This window comes from Amphiura filiformis, chromosome 5 (assembly GCF_039555335.1).
Source record: "Amphiura filiformis chromosome 5, Afil_fr2py, whole genome shotgun sequence".
In the NCBI taxonomy this organism is placed as follows: domain Eukaryota; kingdom Metazoa; phylum Echinodermata; class Ophiuroidea; order Amphilepidida; family Amphiuridae; genus Amphiura; species Amphiura filiformis.
In genome coordinates, this window is record NC_092632.1 from 20,989,405 (window position 1) to 21,008,238 (window position 18,834).

The window sequence follows — 18,834 nt, forward strand, 5'->3', positions numbered from 1 at the left end:
TGGATATTGATTGGCAACATTTTCCAATATGTCAACGCTCTAATCGGAAACAGTAGTTGAATAGATACTGCAGTCCATTGGGTGATGAGTGCAGCCTACTTATAGTGCAGGGCAATACATTCAAACTTTGTTTTCACCTATTGCTATGGTAATTAATGCTGTTACATCACTACTTCTACGGCGTTATATTTACCAATAATATATACATGTACTTGAATTTCAGTCAGTATCAATTATGATCACCCACAACTTATTGTTGAAAGTACCAAAATAAGTACCTTTTTGTTTTTACATGGTATTTTATTTTCGCGTGTGCTATTCCGTTAATCGATATGAAGGCTTGCTAAGTAATATCTGCTGTACTTTTATCAAGCGTAACCTAGCACTTTCCACATACCAGTAAAAAAGGTGTAAATTCCCTTGAGCGTAATTTTGCACCTTTTATGCTGGTATAAGAGAGGTGGTTTAAGATAATATTAGATTTGATATGAACCTTTAGCAATTACTCATCAATCGTGTATTGAATGTAGGAGAGCACAAAATTCTTTCATTTCACATGTGTTCTTAGTGAAGACAGATCAGTAATCCGAAAATAAGTTCGCTAGTCCGAAAGATGAATTAGGGTTAGGTTTAGGGCTAGGGTTAGAGTATCATGAGTACGGGTTAGGATATTAGCAAACTTTTGGACTAGCAACATTTATGACTAGGGAAACCAGGGTCTAGTGGATGTAGACCTATTATGATGTAATGTTTACTTTCAAAAATAGGCATAGCCGTGGAAAGGGTCAGAGGACTTTGGCATTAGTTCTGAATATTCGTTTTCAGATTCTGTCTCGCAAGCGACTTCAAAAACACCTCTGCGTAATATGTAGCGAAAATTGATCTTTATAATATAGGGAGGTATAGAATTGGTGGATGGCAAACTCGGTATAGTTATATGAAAATTTACTCCAGGAGCTGCTGTCTAAGATTCGAAAAATCATATTCAATGATGACTGTCGCTAGTCAAAGGCGACTGATGTATAAATTAAGCTTCAATAGGGGGAGCAGAAACGCGTTTTATTAAAAATATACACCTTCCATTATGTACTTATAAAAGTTCAAGTGGCTCAGTAATTGATTACTTAAACAATATCTCGTCTATTTACACATTGTGGGTTTCTTTTTCACACATACACATTGAGAGGGTTCTATTGTTTTATTAGATAAAAACTAAGTGTTAAGTAAACTGGCATTTAAAACAAATATTTTCTTATGTTATTACAATATTATACCCAGCAAACACAAAACGACATCATTCACAAAAGGTTAGAAAAGGTTGCCAAGAAACGTTTACATGTCGGGTTATACAAAGGGTATATAAAGGGTACAAAACGTTTTCATAACATTTTTGATAACTTAAAATAGTTTGCAGAAAATGTTTTTCAATAACATTTTGAAAATATTTAACAAATATTTTTGTAGTGTGTTTTCATACAAAATGTTTTTAAATGTTTTCAAGACATTTATATAACCCGACATTTGATATTATTAAAACGGTTTGACCAAAACCAAAAACTAAAAAATATAACCTGTTTAAAACGTTTTAAAAATGTTTTGTGTTTGCTGGGTACCTGGGTATCATACGTATTAGTAACGAACAAAAGATTTGTATTATGTTGACTGTACTTTAATGAGAAACATGTTATGTTTGATGTTTTTAATCAACATGCTTACTCATAAACACATTTTCTAATGTTATTTTATTGGCACTCTTCCTTGCTTCTGTCAAAACAAAAGTTAATGCGAAAACCATAAAATAAGATACTAATCGAGAAAAAATATTGTCGTACAAACCAACAGAATTCTAGTCATCATACATCTCTGATATATTGTAGCTGCGATCTTTATAACACAACCAAGCCCTCACCAACAAACCATCCAACCAACCACCATCCACTCCATATGTTGCTTACCCCACTCAAATGAGAGGAGTTAAGGGATGAAATCAAAGCTCAACCGGCAGTTGACCGGCGGTTGAACTGCGCTCCATTGTTTAGAACAATAGAAACCGGTTCCATAAGGGCGGAAGCGCCCGGAACCGGCGCTTGACCGGCAGTCGAGTTTTGATTTCATCCCTAAAGCTATTGTCTTTACGCCTCCATTTATCCGGAACCGCAGAACCAACGGTAAGCAAATTACGGATACAATAATAATTCGCCGCTGGCGTCGGAAAGTTAGGCAATTTTATATGTCGACGTTTACTTTACGGGCGAACTTGTACTTAACGCAAAAATGAAAAAGGCGTATGAGAAACGTCATAAATTTGCACCTATACGAGCAAAAATATATATTGTGTAACCAATGTCAATATGGTGGCGTCGCGAGAAATATTTTCCTAACAAATTCAACAACCGTAACACCTCGGCTGTTTATTACTTCACAATAAGGATAGTAATTGAAAGAATATCCCAATTTTTCAGCATTAAAGCGCAAACAAATTATTCCTAAAACAACAATATCGTAACTAATCAATGAACCAGGCGATAAGACAAAGCAGTAGGAATATGGAATTAGAAGAAACGACTTGATTGCAATTGGCAGGCAAAAAAAGTCCCGGCAAACAAATCAAATGAGCCATTTTGACAGAAGTTTCTTACCAATGCCACGTTGGTTCCCACTGTATTATGCAAGCGGTAACAATGTTTAAACATTTATACACTCATTCGTTCACGGTCGGTTTAACGGTATTAGATATAATTATACTTCAATAATGACAATCAAGATGCAATTAGCACGGTATACAGTTACGTTTCCTATTTGTAATATCGTCTGGATTCACAGAACTTTTGTTAGTGGAATAGTTCGCTACGATCATATTTATTATATTAATTTGATATAATAATTTAGTTAATGTTGGAAAGCAGTTTGGCAATTACCTTGTATTCAGATCTCAGTGATGTGATTAAAACAAAATATGTTTTTCCAATAAACTGTTAATACTGAAACTGGATGGTTTGTTATTTACTTTAGCTATCATTATTCAGTTTGTCAGCTTGTTAGTACATTTAAAGCATCTAAAGTCTCTCCAATATTTCGAAATCAACAATCTCCTTTATTGTATAGGCATGGGTCTGTAAAAACATCGTAGCTATAAATCCAGTTTTAAAAGTGTTATCCAGTTGCAAAAATCCGATCGTAAAGATAACACTCAACGGTTCCATGAAGATGGATAAGGATTCCTCTGCCAACGACACATGTTATTTTTGAAACTTATATGAAAACAGGAACGAGTTAATCTATATGTCAGGAAGATTTTACTCCTAACACACATACCATATATTACCAACGTTATGACGGTTCGTTTCTCCCTTGAGTTTACCTCTACAAGTTGTGTTATAAGCTCTATAAGCCTTACGTGGAAAGAAGCAACACATTGTCAACCCAACAAATGATAAAAAGAAGGATAAATTAGGGTGAACAACAGCAGAAAGGATGAGGTTTATGAAGAATAGGTGAGATGGAGGAAGATGTAATGGACATGTCAAAGATAAATGTCTGCACGTCTTTTAACGTCAGGGAGGATGTATTGTCTTCATTATTATTCTTGATCATTTATATATACACTAGTTTGTCTCTAGTTTCTTATAATTTGCCTAATGAGTCTTATCGCTACTGGGGAACTGTTTTTTAACGAATTATGGACCAACATTAAGGACACATATACGACATATAAGCTCCTCACGTAATTGATACCCATTACGGTTGGGCAGGTATACCTTGGTGGCTCGAATTTCATATAAGATATTATTTTAACTATGTGCATTTTAAATTTCAAGTTCTAATATAAATTACATTAATTTTAATCTTTGTGGGTCTTGATAGCACATCAGACATATTTTAAACAATTACCTATTTACTCTCAAGCAATGACCCGATTTCTTACTTTATCTATTATCTGTTGGTTTTTGTCGACTATTTATTCAAGAATGATGGCATGAAATTCTCAACGGTGTATGTATATTTATCTTATAACCAAACTTGTTATTGAAAAGGTCCGCCGCTTCAATGTTAAGCCTCATTTAAATGCATGCTAACTACAAAATGATTGCTCGCTGCGGGAGTACAAATGTTTGTCTTAAATAAAATAAGTCATGCAACAAGTTACAGATATTAGAGAGCTAATAACAACAATACAATGCAAAAGGTCAACATGATATAAAGTATAATTACAGGCAAGGCACCATGGTTATTCCATGATTATTGAATCACAAAGGTAAAGACCCAATACAACATACATTAACTTTTTCAAGTGCAGCTATTTTTACGTAACTGTCCACAAGTGGCTGCGTAGGTTGTATATGATAAATGATTTGATGCACAATAATTGGCAGTGATCTGTGTCGTGATTTTTTGACGGAAATCCAAGCTAAAACCTTGAAGAACTAATTTCTCGACATTATTAAACCTTGTAAATAGGTAAAACTTTATAACCACTGAGTTTGTAAAATTTGATATAATTGTGATAGATTTGGTTGACAAGTACATAATACATGTATAAAGGCAAAAACTATAAAAATGTTAATCGGTGGGATTGACCATAACTCTGATTTCCCTGATGGAATATGCTGTATACAACAGGGAGTGAGCATGTATACGTTCTAGACCACGGTGGAGAGAGGTGTCTAGAATGTGCTAAGACGCGGGTTCAAAACTACTAACCCTTTTCAATACATCGAGGGTTCAGATTCAGAAATCCTTGACTATTAAAAGATGAACATAATGAACATAAAGTTAGAAAAATAACTTTCTGAGATATTCCAGACTTTAAATCCTTATTTTATACACTTTAACTTCATACCAAACATGTTTGGATGGCTCCTTGCTTTTTTTTCAAAAATCAATATTTGTTCAGAATTTCGTTTGTTTTCTATTATTTGTTTTCATTTGCGGAGTCCTGACGACTAATATGTTCATTTTGTGGGTGTAGGTGATTGTTATTAAGGCTTTTCTGGCTCTCAACCCGCAACATAATTAAAGCGCTGATACGGGATTATTCCATCGGCCCTACTCTTATGTCCAATGTCGCATTTATATTACATGACACGCATCAAATTGATGAGCGTAAATGAGAGTATGTACCCATGGCACATCGCGCTGATTACCATGGTTACTGCATGCAACATATGGACAGATCTTTAAATTTGAGTTTATTCATCTACTTAAAAATAACAACAATGTCTCCCATTTTCAAGCCTTTATAATTGATTCTTATTGCACTATTAATATCAAACCCCATTTTATAATCCAAGGGTAATTAACAGTACAAGGTCATGTACAATGATAATGAGGGTTAAAATGCTAAAAGCTGAAAGACACCTTAATTGCATCTATTCACACAGTTTCCACAATACTAAGCCAACCATGCAGGTCAATGATCCCAGGGACAGGACGGATTGCTGGCACTAGTTGTCACCTGATTGGCTATTTCAGTTGAAATACATACACCTCATGTAGAACACATGCCCTTAATCTTCCATTCAGGGAATATGAATTTTAAATGGGGTTACCTGCATTAATCATATGAATTATGATTCGAAATCAGCCAAATATAAACTAATCTATAGAATATTTCCAACGACGATGTCTATCTTACAGTGTTTGGAACAACAGTGGGCTCGATTAAACGCATTACTTTACCGAGGATTCCAGGCGTTATTGCCCTAAGGGGAATCCAATTGCAAGAGGAAATACTGGTAACCACTTTTCTCTCATGACTCTAACCTAGGCAAATACCCAATATTTTTGATATTTTTTTCAGAAAATGTTCCTAAAGAGAACTTGGGGACCAAATTAATTAGTTATTTATTTGCAACCTGTTGTTACGTGTTCTTGTGATACAGTATATACGCTACTATTATAGACATCCAAAAAATGTGGAAGTAATTAAATTACTAGTACCCTTCTCTTAACAGAAACCAGGGCCTGGGAAATATCAGGTACTAATAAACTAATACACGTAGAGAAATATTATACGAGCAACAACAAAATTTGCAGTCTGTTATTATCTTTAACATGACAACGCCATATATATTTAGCCTGAAATATATATAATATTGGTAGAGTATAAATATTGCTAAATTACACTTGTAGTGGATCTTGGAGTTAACATTGCTGATTAGAATATCACCTACTTTTATTTACATTTCATTTTCATAAAATATTTGTTAAAACTTCCTGCGAATGAAGATCGAAGATTCGCACACCGTGACGTGAATTTAATGCATTCAACACTGTGTTTGCTGATCCAAAATCATTAATTTTATTGTGGCTTTAACTTGACCAAGAAAGGTCTGTACTTTCCAATGAAATCGACTTATAATCGCTTGTAAAAACATAGCCTTTTTCAACAAAAGTCACGAACACATTTTTACTCGCGCTTGAACTGGCAACGAGGGATAACCGTAGCAGACATCTATGATTTCTTGGTAATCAATGAAACCCTTACTGATATTAGCGTTCTTTAGATAATTTCAACCCCCATTTAGGATGCAATTCAAAATAATAAGACACGGGTAAGTATCTCGGGAGTGATTTTTACAGAAAGAAATGAAAGAATATTAAACACATTAAGAGACAAGGAACATTTACTCAAGGACAATGAACCAGTGAACAGTTTTAGGTAACATACTCGAATCTCTCACTTAATTTAAGTAAAACATTTCATTTCGGAACCTGATATTTAATCCGTTGTCTTCCAAATTTATCCTTCAAATTTCATCTTTTGTGATAACCATAGCGAATGCTACGAAACACATTTCAAAGCAACGCAAATTCCATTCATAAATGATTTTATTTTATTAGATCATTGAGCATTGTATTAGGTTACAGTATATACCGTATTTATATTCTAATTTCGGTTAGTTTCTCACCCTTTCTGCTTTTCTATTGTTTCAAAATAGCAAAACTAAACATTTGCAATTGCTGGTACTGGCCATAACTCTATCAACAATGTTCATAGTTGCAATATGCTGTATTCGACAGGGAGTGAGCATATATACGTTCTAGACTTTGGTGGGGGGGGGGGGGGGCAATCTAAAGCGATTAACCTTTTCCAATACATAAGGAAAGCGCGATTTAAGGGATTATTCCATCGGCCCTACTTTTTATGTCCAATGTCGCATTTACATTACATGACACGCGTTCAAATTGATGAGCGGTAAATGAGAGTACGTAACCCTGACATAGCGCGCTGGTTACCTGCATGCAACATATTATGTCTTTAACTTTGAGTTCATACATTACTTACCAATAACAACAATGTCTCCCAATTTTAAACCCTCATAGTTGATTCTTATTGCATTAGTAAAATTAAATCCCATAAATCCAATTATAATTAATAGTGCAAGGTTATCAAAGTAATTACATGTACAATCATAATCCGATTACGCTTCGTTATTCCGAAGGGTCATTACACCGAATTTACGGTAAGGTTCGTTATTCCAAAGGACCGTTATTCCGAAGGACATTACTCCGAATTTACAACAAGGTTCGTTATTCCGGAGGATCATTACTCGAATTTACAACAAGGTTCGTTATTCCGAAGGATCTTTACTCCGAAGGTGCATTATTCTGAAGGTTCGTTATTTCCAGGGTCATTTTTCCGAAGGCTCGTTATTTTGAAGGGTCATTACTCCGAATTTAAAACTAGGCTCGTTATTCCGAATTTAAAATAAGGCTCATTATTCCGAAGGATCATTACTCCGAATTTACATTAAGGTTCGTTATTCCGAATTTCGGAATAACAGTCCTTCGGAATAACGACCCTTAACGTAAATTCGGAGTAACGACCGGAGTAATGACCCTGGGGCCTTCGGAATAACGAGCCTTCGGAATATTGACCATTCGGAGTAATGACCCTTCGGAATAATGAACATTTGGAGTAATGACCCTTCGGAATAATGAGCCTTCGGAGTAATGCCCCTTCGGAATAACGAGCCTTGCTGTAATTCGGAGTAATGATTTTTCGGAATAACGGTCCATCGGAATAACGACACGCAGTTAAAATGCTGAAAGCTGAAAGACACCTAAATTGCATCTACACACGAAGCACTAAGCCAACCATGCAGGTCAATGATCCCAGGGACAGGACGGATTGCTGGTACTAGTTGTCACCTGATTGGTTATCATTAGCTATTCCATTACACGCCCTTAATCTTCCATTCAGGGAAGGTAAATTTCAAGTGGGGTTACCTGCATCTGCATCAATCATATCAATGTTGTATATGATTCGGAAACAGCCAAACTATAGAACATTTTCAATTGCGATGTCTATCTTATAGTGTTTGCAGCAACAGTGGGCTCAGTTGGTATGTAAAGCATTGAACCTTGTAATGTGCAGTCAGCACCTTGGAGCGTGGACAGAATTAATAAGTTGACCAATGAACGAACATCTCAGTATCCAAAGCGTGGAATCCAATTGCCCGTTGAAATAGTCTTAATGTAAAAATTGAGATTTTACTCCTTCAATTAGCCATATGTGATGTGATCAACCAAAATTAGTCGGAACTCGGAAATATTGATTTTGAGATATAGCCAAACAAAGGTAATATTTCCTTTTGTTTCCTCTTGTTTTGGAAACTCATTAATTGCTCATATCTTTGGAACTGGTTGCCATATTTCAATGATGTTTTCTGCACAATGCAGCTTTGTAAATGCTTTTTACTATCATATAAGAAACTGAAAATTTAATATTTCCGAGTTCCGACTGATTTTGCTTGATCGGATCACATATAAAGGATCACTCCAAAAAGAGTTGTCCCTTACATGGCTCCTTACAAAAAGTGGCCATTTTGTTCTTTTGGCATGTTTGGAGGGAAATTCTTTACTTTTTTTGAGTATGAATTTCACCCTTTTTGGTGTGCATAAATACCCATTCTGTTGGTTTACTCTCTTGCATTAAACCATTATCAAAATTAGAAATAGTATATATTATGCATCGTCTTCATCATTCGTGTGTTCAATTGCTTAAAGAAACGGTTATCGCGGGTATCCGAATCCTGTTAATCATTCACTGTTATCGCCAAACACATTTTGTCACGAGGATCCGAATCCAGGTAACCATTTGCTACTTCTGTAGCCATACTTGTCAATGTGATCCAGGAAACGGAAATATAATTGAATATATGAATACAAATCCCACCCAAGTCCATACGTTGGCCAAATTGAGTTAAGCATGGGAAATTGTTGCTATACATAGGCCTGTCATATGTTTGAAAGAACAACTCAAATTCATCATCTGTGTCTATTGAGCATGTGAGAAATAGCATGTATGAAAGAATCACCCAATTCCGTGATTTGAGTCTTGTAACACATTGATTGAAATCCAGTATGTATAAAAGTCCACTTGTAACACATTCAGTGACTTTTGATTTAAAAAAATGGGTTTAATAAAGGAACGTTTATATTACATGGCAGAATGCTTATCAACATTATACATACCTGTGTGCTTTATTTTGTATTATCTTACTATTGGTAATCGCATTGCAACGTTGTTGTCTTTGTATATATATGATTCAAAAAACCACCCAAGTCCAAAATTTCAAATGAACCCTACAAAGTCCCTGAAATGCTAATCGTCATACTTTATACAGTTTAATCCATTCATTTGCACGTAAAACTTACCATATTGACCAGGTAAATCTAACTTAAGGAATTAAAATGATACACAGGTTTTTCTCTCAAAATCACTTCCCATGGACTTGGGTGGGTTTTGTATTCATGTATTCAATTGGTAACAGCATTTTCATGTGGAATACTAAACCTTCAGCATCATTGGTAACCACATTTGTAACAGTGCTCCGAGCTTCGGTAAGGATCCGAGCCAATTGCTCGGTAAGCATTCACTATTATATGTAGCCACATTTGTTACGGAAACCGGTCCCCGGTCAGTCATCACTGTTACTGGTAACCACACATGACTCGCATGACTCTGTGGTTAGGTAAATACTCACTATTACTTATAGTATGTGATCTTTTTTCCAGAAATATTTCCTAAAGGGAACTTGGGGACCAAATAATAGAGTTATTTATTGGCAACCTGTTTAATTAAATTACTAGTACCCTTCTACGTGTTCTCTTAACAGAAACCAGGGCCTGGAAAATATTAGGTACTGATAAACTAATACACGTAGAGAAATATTTTCAACTAGTGTACGTGTACAACAAATATTCTATTCTCTATTCTATTCTATTCTATTCTATTCTATTCTATTCTATTCTATTCTATTCTATTCTATTCTATTCTATTCTATTCTATATATTCTATTTTATATAATATTAGCAGAGTGTAAATATTACTGAAGTACACTTGTAGTGGATCTGGGAGGTAACATTGTTAATTCGAATATCATCTGAATTCTATTTACATTGCATTTTCATATAGCTTGACATATATCTGCAATTCATCAAGTATTTGTCAAGACTTCCTTCAAATGAAAATCGGAGATTCGCACACCGTGACATGAATTTAATGCATGCAACACTTTGTTTGCAGATCTAAAATCATTAATCTTATTATGGTATTTACTTGACCAAGAAAGGTTCGTACTTTCCAATGAAATCGACTTATAATCGCTTGCAAAAACATGGCCTTTTTCAACAAAAGTCACGAACAAATTTTTACTCGCGCTTTAACTGGCAACGAGGGATCACCGTAGCAGACATCTATGATTTCTTGGTAATCAATGAAGCCTTTACTGATATTAGCGTTCTTTAGATAATTTTAACCACCATTTATCATACAATTCAAAATAATAAAACACGAGTAAGTAATGTGCAAGGTATAGATTTTAAATAAATAAGTTGATTCCTCTCTTATCTCGGGAGCGATTTTTACAGAAAGAAATAAAAGAATATTAGACATATTATGAGACAAGGGACATTAACTCACGGACATTGAACCAGAGTTTAACAGTTTTAGGTAACACACTCGAGTCCTATACTTAATTCAAGTAACATATTTCATTTGAGAGCCTGATATTTAATACGTTGTCTTCCAAATTTATCCTTCAAATTTCATCTTTTCTGATAACCACTGCATATGAAATACATTTCTAAACAACGCGAATTCCATTCATAAAAGATTTTATTTTATTAGATCATTGAACATTGTCTCAGGTTACAATATATATTTTTATTCTACTTTCGTTTATTTTCTCCCTTTTCTGCTTTTCTATTGTTTTAAAATAGCCTGTTTTGTCATTATGGTATTTTTTCTAAAGGTAAAACTTGTTTGCGATTATCACGATTTAATCACGTTTCTGCATGAATCGTTCATTTGAAAAATTAATAAAATGGTTCCGGTTCAAACGTGATAGTCATATTGAAGTATTAAAGTTGCTGATTAAAGCATAGCCCAACAAGTGGTCGATCTATTGAATTCAATATCGGAGGGGATATTCAAATACATTTAACAATAGTTAAAGGTTAACATTTTTATACGTCTTTATTAACCATTCAATAAAATATCAACCTACTCCAGCAGTCGTGTCACGGAGATGCTAAAAACTATTTGAAATACCTCCGTGGTCTCCCGAGGCGATGTCCATAGTCGCAATGTGAAGTAAAGAATGTATTTGCTCAAATTAAGTACAGAAAGTGTCAGGTGGAATAATCCACAATTTGAAGATTTTTGCTTTAGTGATAAGTGACACTAGAACGTGAGATAAATTCTACTGATGTGCGATTCATGGTAGTTTACCGGGCGTACAAAAGGCACACATTTTGGTTGACAGCTATAGCAGCTAGTACACAAAAGCAATTCTACAAAATACCACACGTGCAATACTTGCATTCGAACACATTTATTTTTCTTGAGATATATATCTAATATTAACAGAACACCCATTATTGTTTATAAAAGCATATTCTTGACTATAGTGATAGTATTGAATTACCGAAGCTATCTGGTTTAAACATTCACGACCATCGTCTAAATAAGCAAAGCACTTCTCATCAAAACTCTTTCTATATTTTCGAGAGTTTCTTGAAATGGAATAATCTGGCAAAATAAAGAATGTTCCACGAATAATGAAACCAAACTAGGCGTGGGGGTTTTAAGTATGGAAAGTACTTAAGAGTTTTGTTTAGTGTTCCAGTGAAACTTGAGATTGTACGCTGATGCCGTACAGTAATTTTTGAAAGATTTCCTAAGAGCATGTGAAGAGGCAGATAAAGAACATTTTGCAAACAAACTCGAATGGTATATGTGAAGGCATCCCGGTGTTTATTCAGTTACGTTTAAAGAAACACACTAGTACGTGCTCAATGATATTTATTTGTGAGGCATAAATAACATCTGATATAGCGGAGTATTATTACTCTCTGTAAACATGGAACAAAATTTGTAAGGTTAATTCATAATTACAGTTTCGCTCTACTTATTCGTCTACTACGACTATAGATCCATTAATGGTAACCATACATGTGACATCCATACATATGACATTAAAGAGGACACTCTTTATTAAAAATTGCAGTTACCATCAAGGAAAAGGCCATGTTTAGAGTATAATTATGTAGAAATGAACTCATTAACGTAAAAAATGTCATTTGAGTCCTGTAGCATCTATTATAAACCCACACACCGTGGATGTGCATTACAATAAAATGAGCAGTTTGGATAATATTCATATCTTTGTACAGGCAAATCAATATGATGATTTCAGTGCCTCTTTTTAACACAGACAATCACTTTATGTTAATTAAAGACGTAAGTAACAATGACCCCATAATTTTGAAGTGTGTAGAAGGTGACTGTTAATGAATGATTTAACGTTTACAGGTGACAAGGTTGTTGTCGGCTATTCTACTGTGGCTTGAAAATAGAAAAGGGCGGCTAACTGGATAACCACGGGGACAATCCCCAGCAAACACAAAACCTTTCTAAAACGTTTTAAATAGGTAATATTTTGTGTTTTAGTTTAGGTAAAAACGTTTTAATAACATTAAAACACTCAACAAAAATCTTTTTTAACCTTTTTCAAAACGTTATTGTAAAATATTTTGTGCAAACACTTTGTGACAAATATTTTGGACAAAAAAATGTTTTTTAATGTTATGAAAACGTTTTATACCCTTGATATACATTTAAACCTTTTCTGGTAACCTTTTTTAACCATTTGCGAATGATGTCAAAAACGTTTTGTGTTTGCTGGACCATGCGCCGTATTACAACTAGTAAAATATTCCGAGAGTTTTTATTTGTCCGGGAATTCTTAAATACAAATTGCTCCCCAATAAAGCTTTCACTGGTTTGAAACAATAAAGAGAAACAAGAGTAATCAATTGTTATCACTAAAAATTATGAAACATCTATATTTTGATAAAATATATATATTGTTATCCGTACTGTCGCAGCATCATATTGCGCGATAGCTAAGCCGCAAGCTTGAGAATATGATGTAAATCTGGAGACCAAAGCCTAACTTTCTTGCTTTTGCAAAAGTAGTGCTTACTGTAATCCGTGGAGTGCTCCCACATGGTAGTGCATTATGCATGAACATGTGCCAATTTGGTAATTGAAAGTTTTGAATAAACTTACATTTTTCATTATCAAAAGAGGATGTCAGAGCGTTTCGATTAATTCCTTATGCCCACTCCCAGATTTTCAAAAATCCTATGACGTAATAAAAGTTCTCATGTTGGATTTGGAACCTTACAATTCGTTTTGAGATGTGGTGGTTCAAGTATTCATGTATTTCCCAGCATTTCTCAAAGTAAATATACATATTCTTACTACAAATTTGTCAATAGTTTACCTTTGTAAATATCAACGGTTGTCAATGCCAGGTGTGTTAGAACACAGTCGGAAGTTGAATTTGTTTTTTCTTTGAGACATACTGTTAAGTGTAAAGTCTGTCAGCTACATAAAAGTGGGCTTGAGAGCTAGACATTCAGATAATGCCAGTCCAGTATCAGGTGTCCCCACAGACAGCCGTTCTTTTCACATTACGTTTACTTAGTTTCCTTTACTAAGGACAAGCCAATACTATTGGGTCAACAAAATCACGTTCATCCCTCTGGACTTGAGAGATTTCCAGCGCGCGCATAAAACAATTTCATGTATTTCTCACGATAGCGGTTTTCATGCAAGAATTTATTACAGTGACTTTGGGATTGGAACTACATGTCTCAGAATAAAATATGTGACCAGCTGCAACAAAACCCGGAACAAGTCGCCAGGCATGTTTTTGTATTAATTTCATGGCATTTGACCTTGGGACTGAGAGGACTTTCATATCCTTGAAAGTACTTATCAAAAAGAGGTTTATTTAATCAATAATTGACAGTTGAACTATGATATTCCCTATTAATTCCTGTGTAACGCAGGAAACTAATCAGCACATTACTTAGACTAGCAATTTGGCAAAAACATCAAGGTATCATTTACAAAATTATCCATATCTTGAAAAATATTGATACTATGTATATAATGTTGGTATCATTTTAATATATATTTTGGTATGTAAAGAAACCTTTAATCGTTAGCTTGAATAAACCAAAACAATTATTTCAATCGACTCACAACTTTTGATGATATGCCCTTTTGAATAAAAGTACCCGTTTTTCACTCTGTCCACGGATAGCAAACAGAGTGGTTGGGATGGCTCATGCTGTGGATTGGCCTGTACGATCACCAGACCTCACACCACTTGATTCTTTCCTTTGTGGCAAAATCCAAGATCTTCGCAAACGTATTACTGAATGCATTTGCAAGTATCCGGCGCACAAGGATGGTACGCAACGCAATTGATGCAATGAGGACCAGGGCTGAAGCCTGTATTCGCCAAGGAGGCAACCAGGTAGAGGGCAGAGCAGCACAGTAAACTCACTTGAAAAGAACCAAAGAAAAACCAAACAGCCTTGTAGGGCTACCTTTTATCCTAAAAAGAGAAACGACTTATGTTGTAAATAAAAAAAGCACGAAACAACAAAGTAAGAAAGTAAGAAACATAATAAAACAAAAAGGCATAAATAACCTAGAAAAAATAAGTAATTGCAAGTAAAGCAAAGTAAAGTAAACCATTCGGCATCCATTTTACCCACAAATTAATGACACTTTTAACCAAATCCATTGCCCATAAACCCACCGGTAAAGCCCATTCCATAAATAAAGTTATTTTATAAAGTTATCATTGAGGAATGTTTGGTATTCATGCATGGTATGTGTACTCCTTTTCAATCTTTGAAGTAGCCAAACCTCCTCCGTGGACAGAGTGAAAAACGGGTACATTTCTTTAAAAGAGCATATCTTCAAAAGTTGTGAGCCGATTGATATAATTGTTTTGGTTTATTACAGCTAACGACTCGAGGTTTCTTTACATACCAAAATATATTTGATAAACTTTTTAGAAATAGGAGAAAAAGAGGGCGCAACGAGGGGCCTCTTTTTTGGGACACCCTGTAGGTAGGAAAGAGTTTGCGAAATGAAGTTTGTGGCGTCTTTTTACCCAAACCAAAAGTGATTTCCAATAATTGTTTTTTAACTAGATGATACATAACTTGTAATTTTGTACTGCATGAGGAAATTTTCAAACTATTGTTCTTAAACTGTCGTATTTTCGTGCTTAATTTACTGCACACTATAGATTTTCGCGTTCACTTCGACTTCTAGATGCTTTCATGACATAGTGGTTTTGAATAGACAATCCTCTATAATCTCCTAGACTTTGAAGTTTACGATTTTGGACCGCATTTCGCCAACTCTCTAATGTTGGCATTTAACAACACAGTGACATATGTTCCTGTGCTGTATTCGTATTACGCGGACTCTGAATGTTGATATTTGTCCATAATGCACTGCGTATTTTGTGCTCTCCTCAGCAACCGCGCATCGTATTGTGAATCGACCGAATTTTATATAAGCCAATGTGATAATAATATCTAGTGTCTATTAAATACAATATGTAAGGTTAAACTACCAGTGTATCATGGATTCCGAATTCGCCGGGCTTATTCGTGTGTAAATAGTCTAGTTGCATTTTTTTGTCAATTTTTTGCTTTTATTCTATTTCTGTAAATATTTTTACAATTTGGGGAAATTAAAAAATATGATCCTGATATTTTCAAAATTTGGGTGGTCATTCATTGATCACGATAAAATTATGCTGCATGAATATGTTTATTATTTCTCTTGATTTGCATCTTTCATTTAATATAGTCATAGCTAACCATAGTTTGACGAACATCTTAAAGTAACCGTAAAGCCATTTAAAAAGTTTATTCCGATTTATCAATTATAACCAAAAAAAAATTACTTTCTAAATTATTCGTGATATGCGCAAACTCCTTATAATTCAACCTGACCTGCTGAGAATAAGTTCATTTCTTCACACGTAATTATGAGAGAACAACAAAATCAGATCGAAACTATGCAAAGAATCTGATAGAGAAACATATAGGGAAGGGTATGGCATCTGCTTTATTCAGCAAGTTATTGTCGAATCAATTCCCATTAGAGCTAATGTTACCCCATATTTATTACTTTTAAAGAACTTATTGCACGCAACGGTTTAGTTTTGTGAAATAAAAAGGAATAGGTATTGATTCAGAAAATTGTCCTTCCCCATCTCTCTCAATCTTGTACGCTTTCAACAAAATTGTGAAAATCAGCTTTTGTTCTAGCACTTGCCATTTAAAAATGAATTTGTCATAATGTCAATACTTACTTAGCAATTGCTGGTGACATTTTGTATGAGGCAAACTTGTCGCTCTTTATTAAAAGTTAATGCCAAACAAGAAAACTGTCATCAAAACACGTGAATACACACGAAAATACCAAATAGAATTTATTATCCCTTAAAAACAAATATATCATGAATATCTATACACGAAAAAAGTTATCACATTTGCTTATGAATTCATAAGCTTTGGATATCGCTAGAATGTGAATTCCAATGATGTACGGTCTAGCAAATAAACCCATAAATATTTTTTATATCTTTTAAGTCTCTACGATGTCTATGCATAACTTAACAAACGAATCTCGAGTTTGGTGCAAGCTGATTGACTCAAATCTACCTATTTGAATGAAGTTTCAAGATGCATACGCAGCACGACCAGCATACACGTGTGTCCGCCATTTGCAATAAGAGTGAACGGGGTAGGGGTGGTGTTGGTTTGGCACAACTTGTAAATGTACCAATGGAAACATTTTTTGCCGACGGAAGTTAGGAATTGTTGGCCCAATTTCTTTTTGTCCAGTGCGGCGCTAAAAAATGAGCAAAATTTTCAATAATTTTTCCTACACGCTTTTAAGCACTCAATTTTGCAACGCCAGTAGGTAAAAAGGGATAGTCACATCCAATCGAAGTATGTGGGCTACGTGTACATACTTTGTCTTTACTCTACTCACACAAAATTGTCTACTGTTGACCCCATTTTTTAACGAACACCCTTCGTGTACATGTACCGGTGGCCTTTGATTAACCGACGACAATAATGAGCGGGGGCTACGCCAACTGCTACTGTACCTTCCCTGAACAAAAACAAAGCTTACCGTGGTAGCAGTACTTGCATAGTTAGCGGCAGCACTATCTATGTGTAGGCTTTTGGTATTATGGATAGTCCAAACTATTTTTTTCTGAACGTCTGTAACCAGGCCAGCTCAAATATAAATTATTTATAAACCAAAAGAATGTTCGCATCACGTACGTGGAAGTTCACTTTTCAATGTGCGAACTGTAGTTCAAACACGACTGGTAAGCAAATCTACTAAATGATCTCAAAAGGTCAAGTCATCTGAGGAAATATTGTGGACAAGAACCGGACCCTTTCCAACAAAATACAGCCTATTTAGCCAATGTGAACATGGCTAATGTGAACATCGTCAGAAATATTTTCCTATCATATTGGACTACACGTCAGCTATATGTTATTTCACAATATAATAGTAATGGAAAGAAAAATGTAAATGTTCGTCATGTTTCGTACAGACGAAGTGACCAGCTCTAATGACGTCACTATGTAAACGCTTATGTCAATGGAAATGACATTGGTACACAAACATTTAAGAATATTAGGACATTTTCAATGTTTCCATGTGAGATTTGAGCATAGATCATCTATGATTTGAGTATCAGTTGCTTTGATGTGTTTACAAGAAGTAGGTCTAGTACTGGGTCAAAGTATGGACTTGAAAAGTCTTTTACCGGGGCTTTTATAACAGAATCTATGATTGGTCAGTGAAGGAGAATGGTTTTATATCGTGACCATTTCGACTAGTTTATTGTACTACTGAACTGTTGAAGTGGGTCGAAGTTTTATAGCATTTTCCCAAAAATGTCAAAATCTTGCATGCATAGCCAAAAAATTGTAATATACTATACTGTGATTCAATACCGGCTAGTATCCTGCTGCAAATCAAGCAGCACAGTTTTGGTATTTCATCAGCACTTTTTTGGGCGAGATATCCCCTCTCATATTTTTGTAACAGACCCAGCTGTACACATAAATTGACAGTGTTTTTGTCCAATACACCTCTGGGTGCATTTGGAATTATTAATTCAATGCAAGTTGTTTTATGTGCGTTAATGATTAAAGTTTCTTTGTCTCTGCATTCAAATAGATTGCCGTCTTTCCGCCATTGTAAGCACTGGAATAATGCATTATGTCACCACAAGTGACGCCTTTCATCCTATTTGTTAGCCATGTCCATGCAGTACGCCATGTGAAATCAACAGGATATAGGATCAATGTTTGCGGAATTCAGCAACGTTGCAATACGAATTTGATCGCGAAAAGCACATTGGAGATTAAAGAATAAATGTATCGTAAATTTCGCATTTAGAATAC

General features: G+C 34.9%; 1 long non-coding RNA gene across 1 annotated transcript in view; it reads right to left on the reverse strand.

Moving 5' to 3' along the window:
• Positions 1–18,834, reverse strand: part of LOC140152790 (uncharacterized) — a 63,233-nt gene that overhangs the window by 13,514 nt on the left and 30,885 nt on the right. The gene's annotated exons all lie outside the window — the stretch shown is intronic.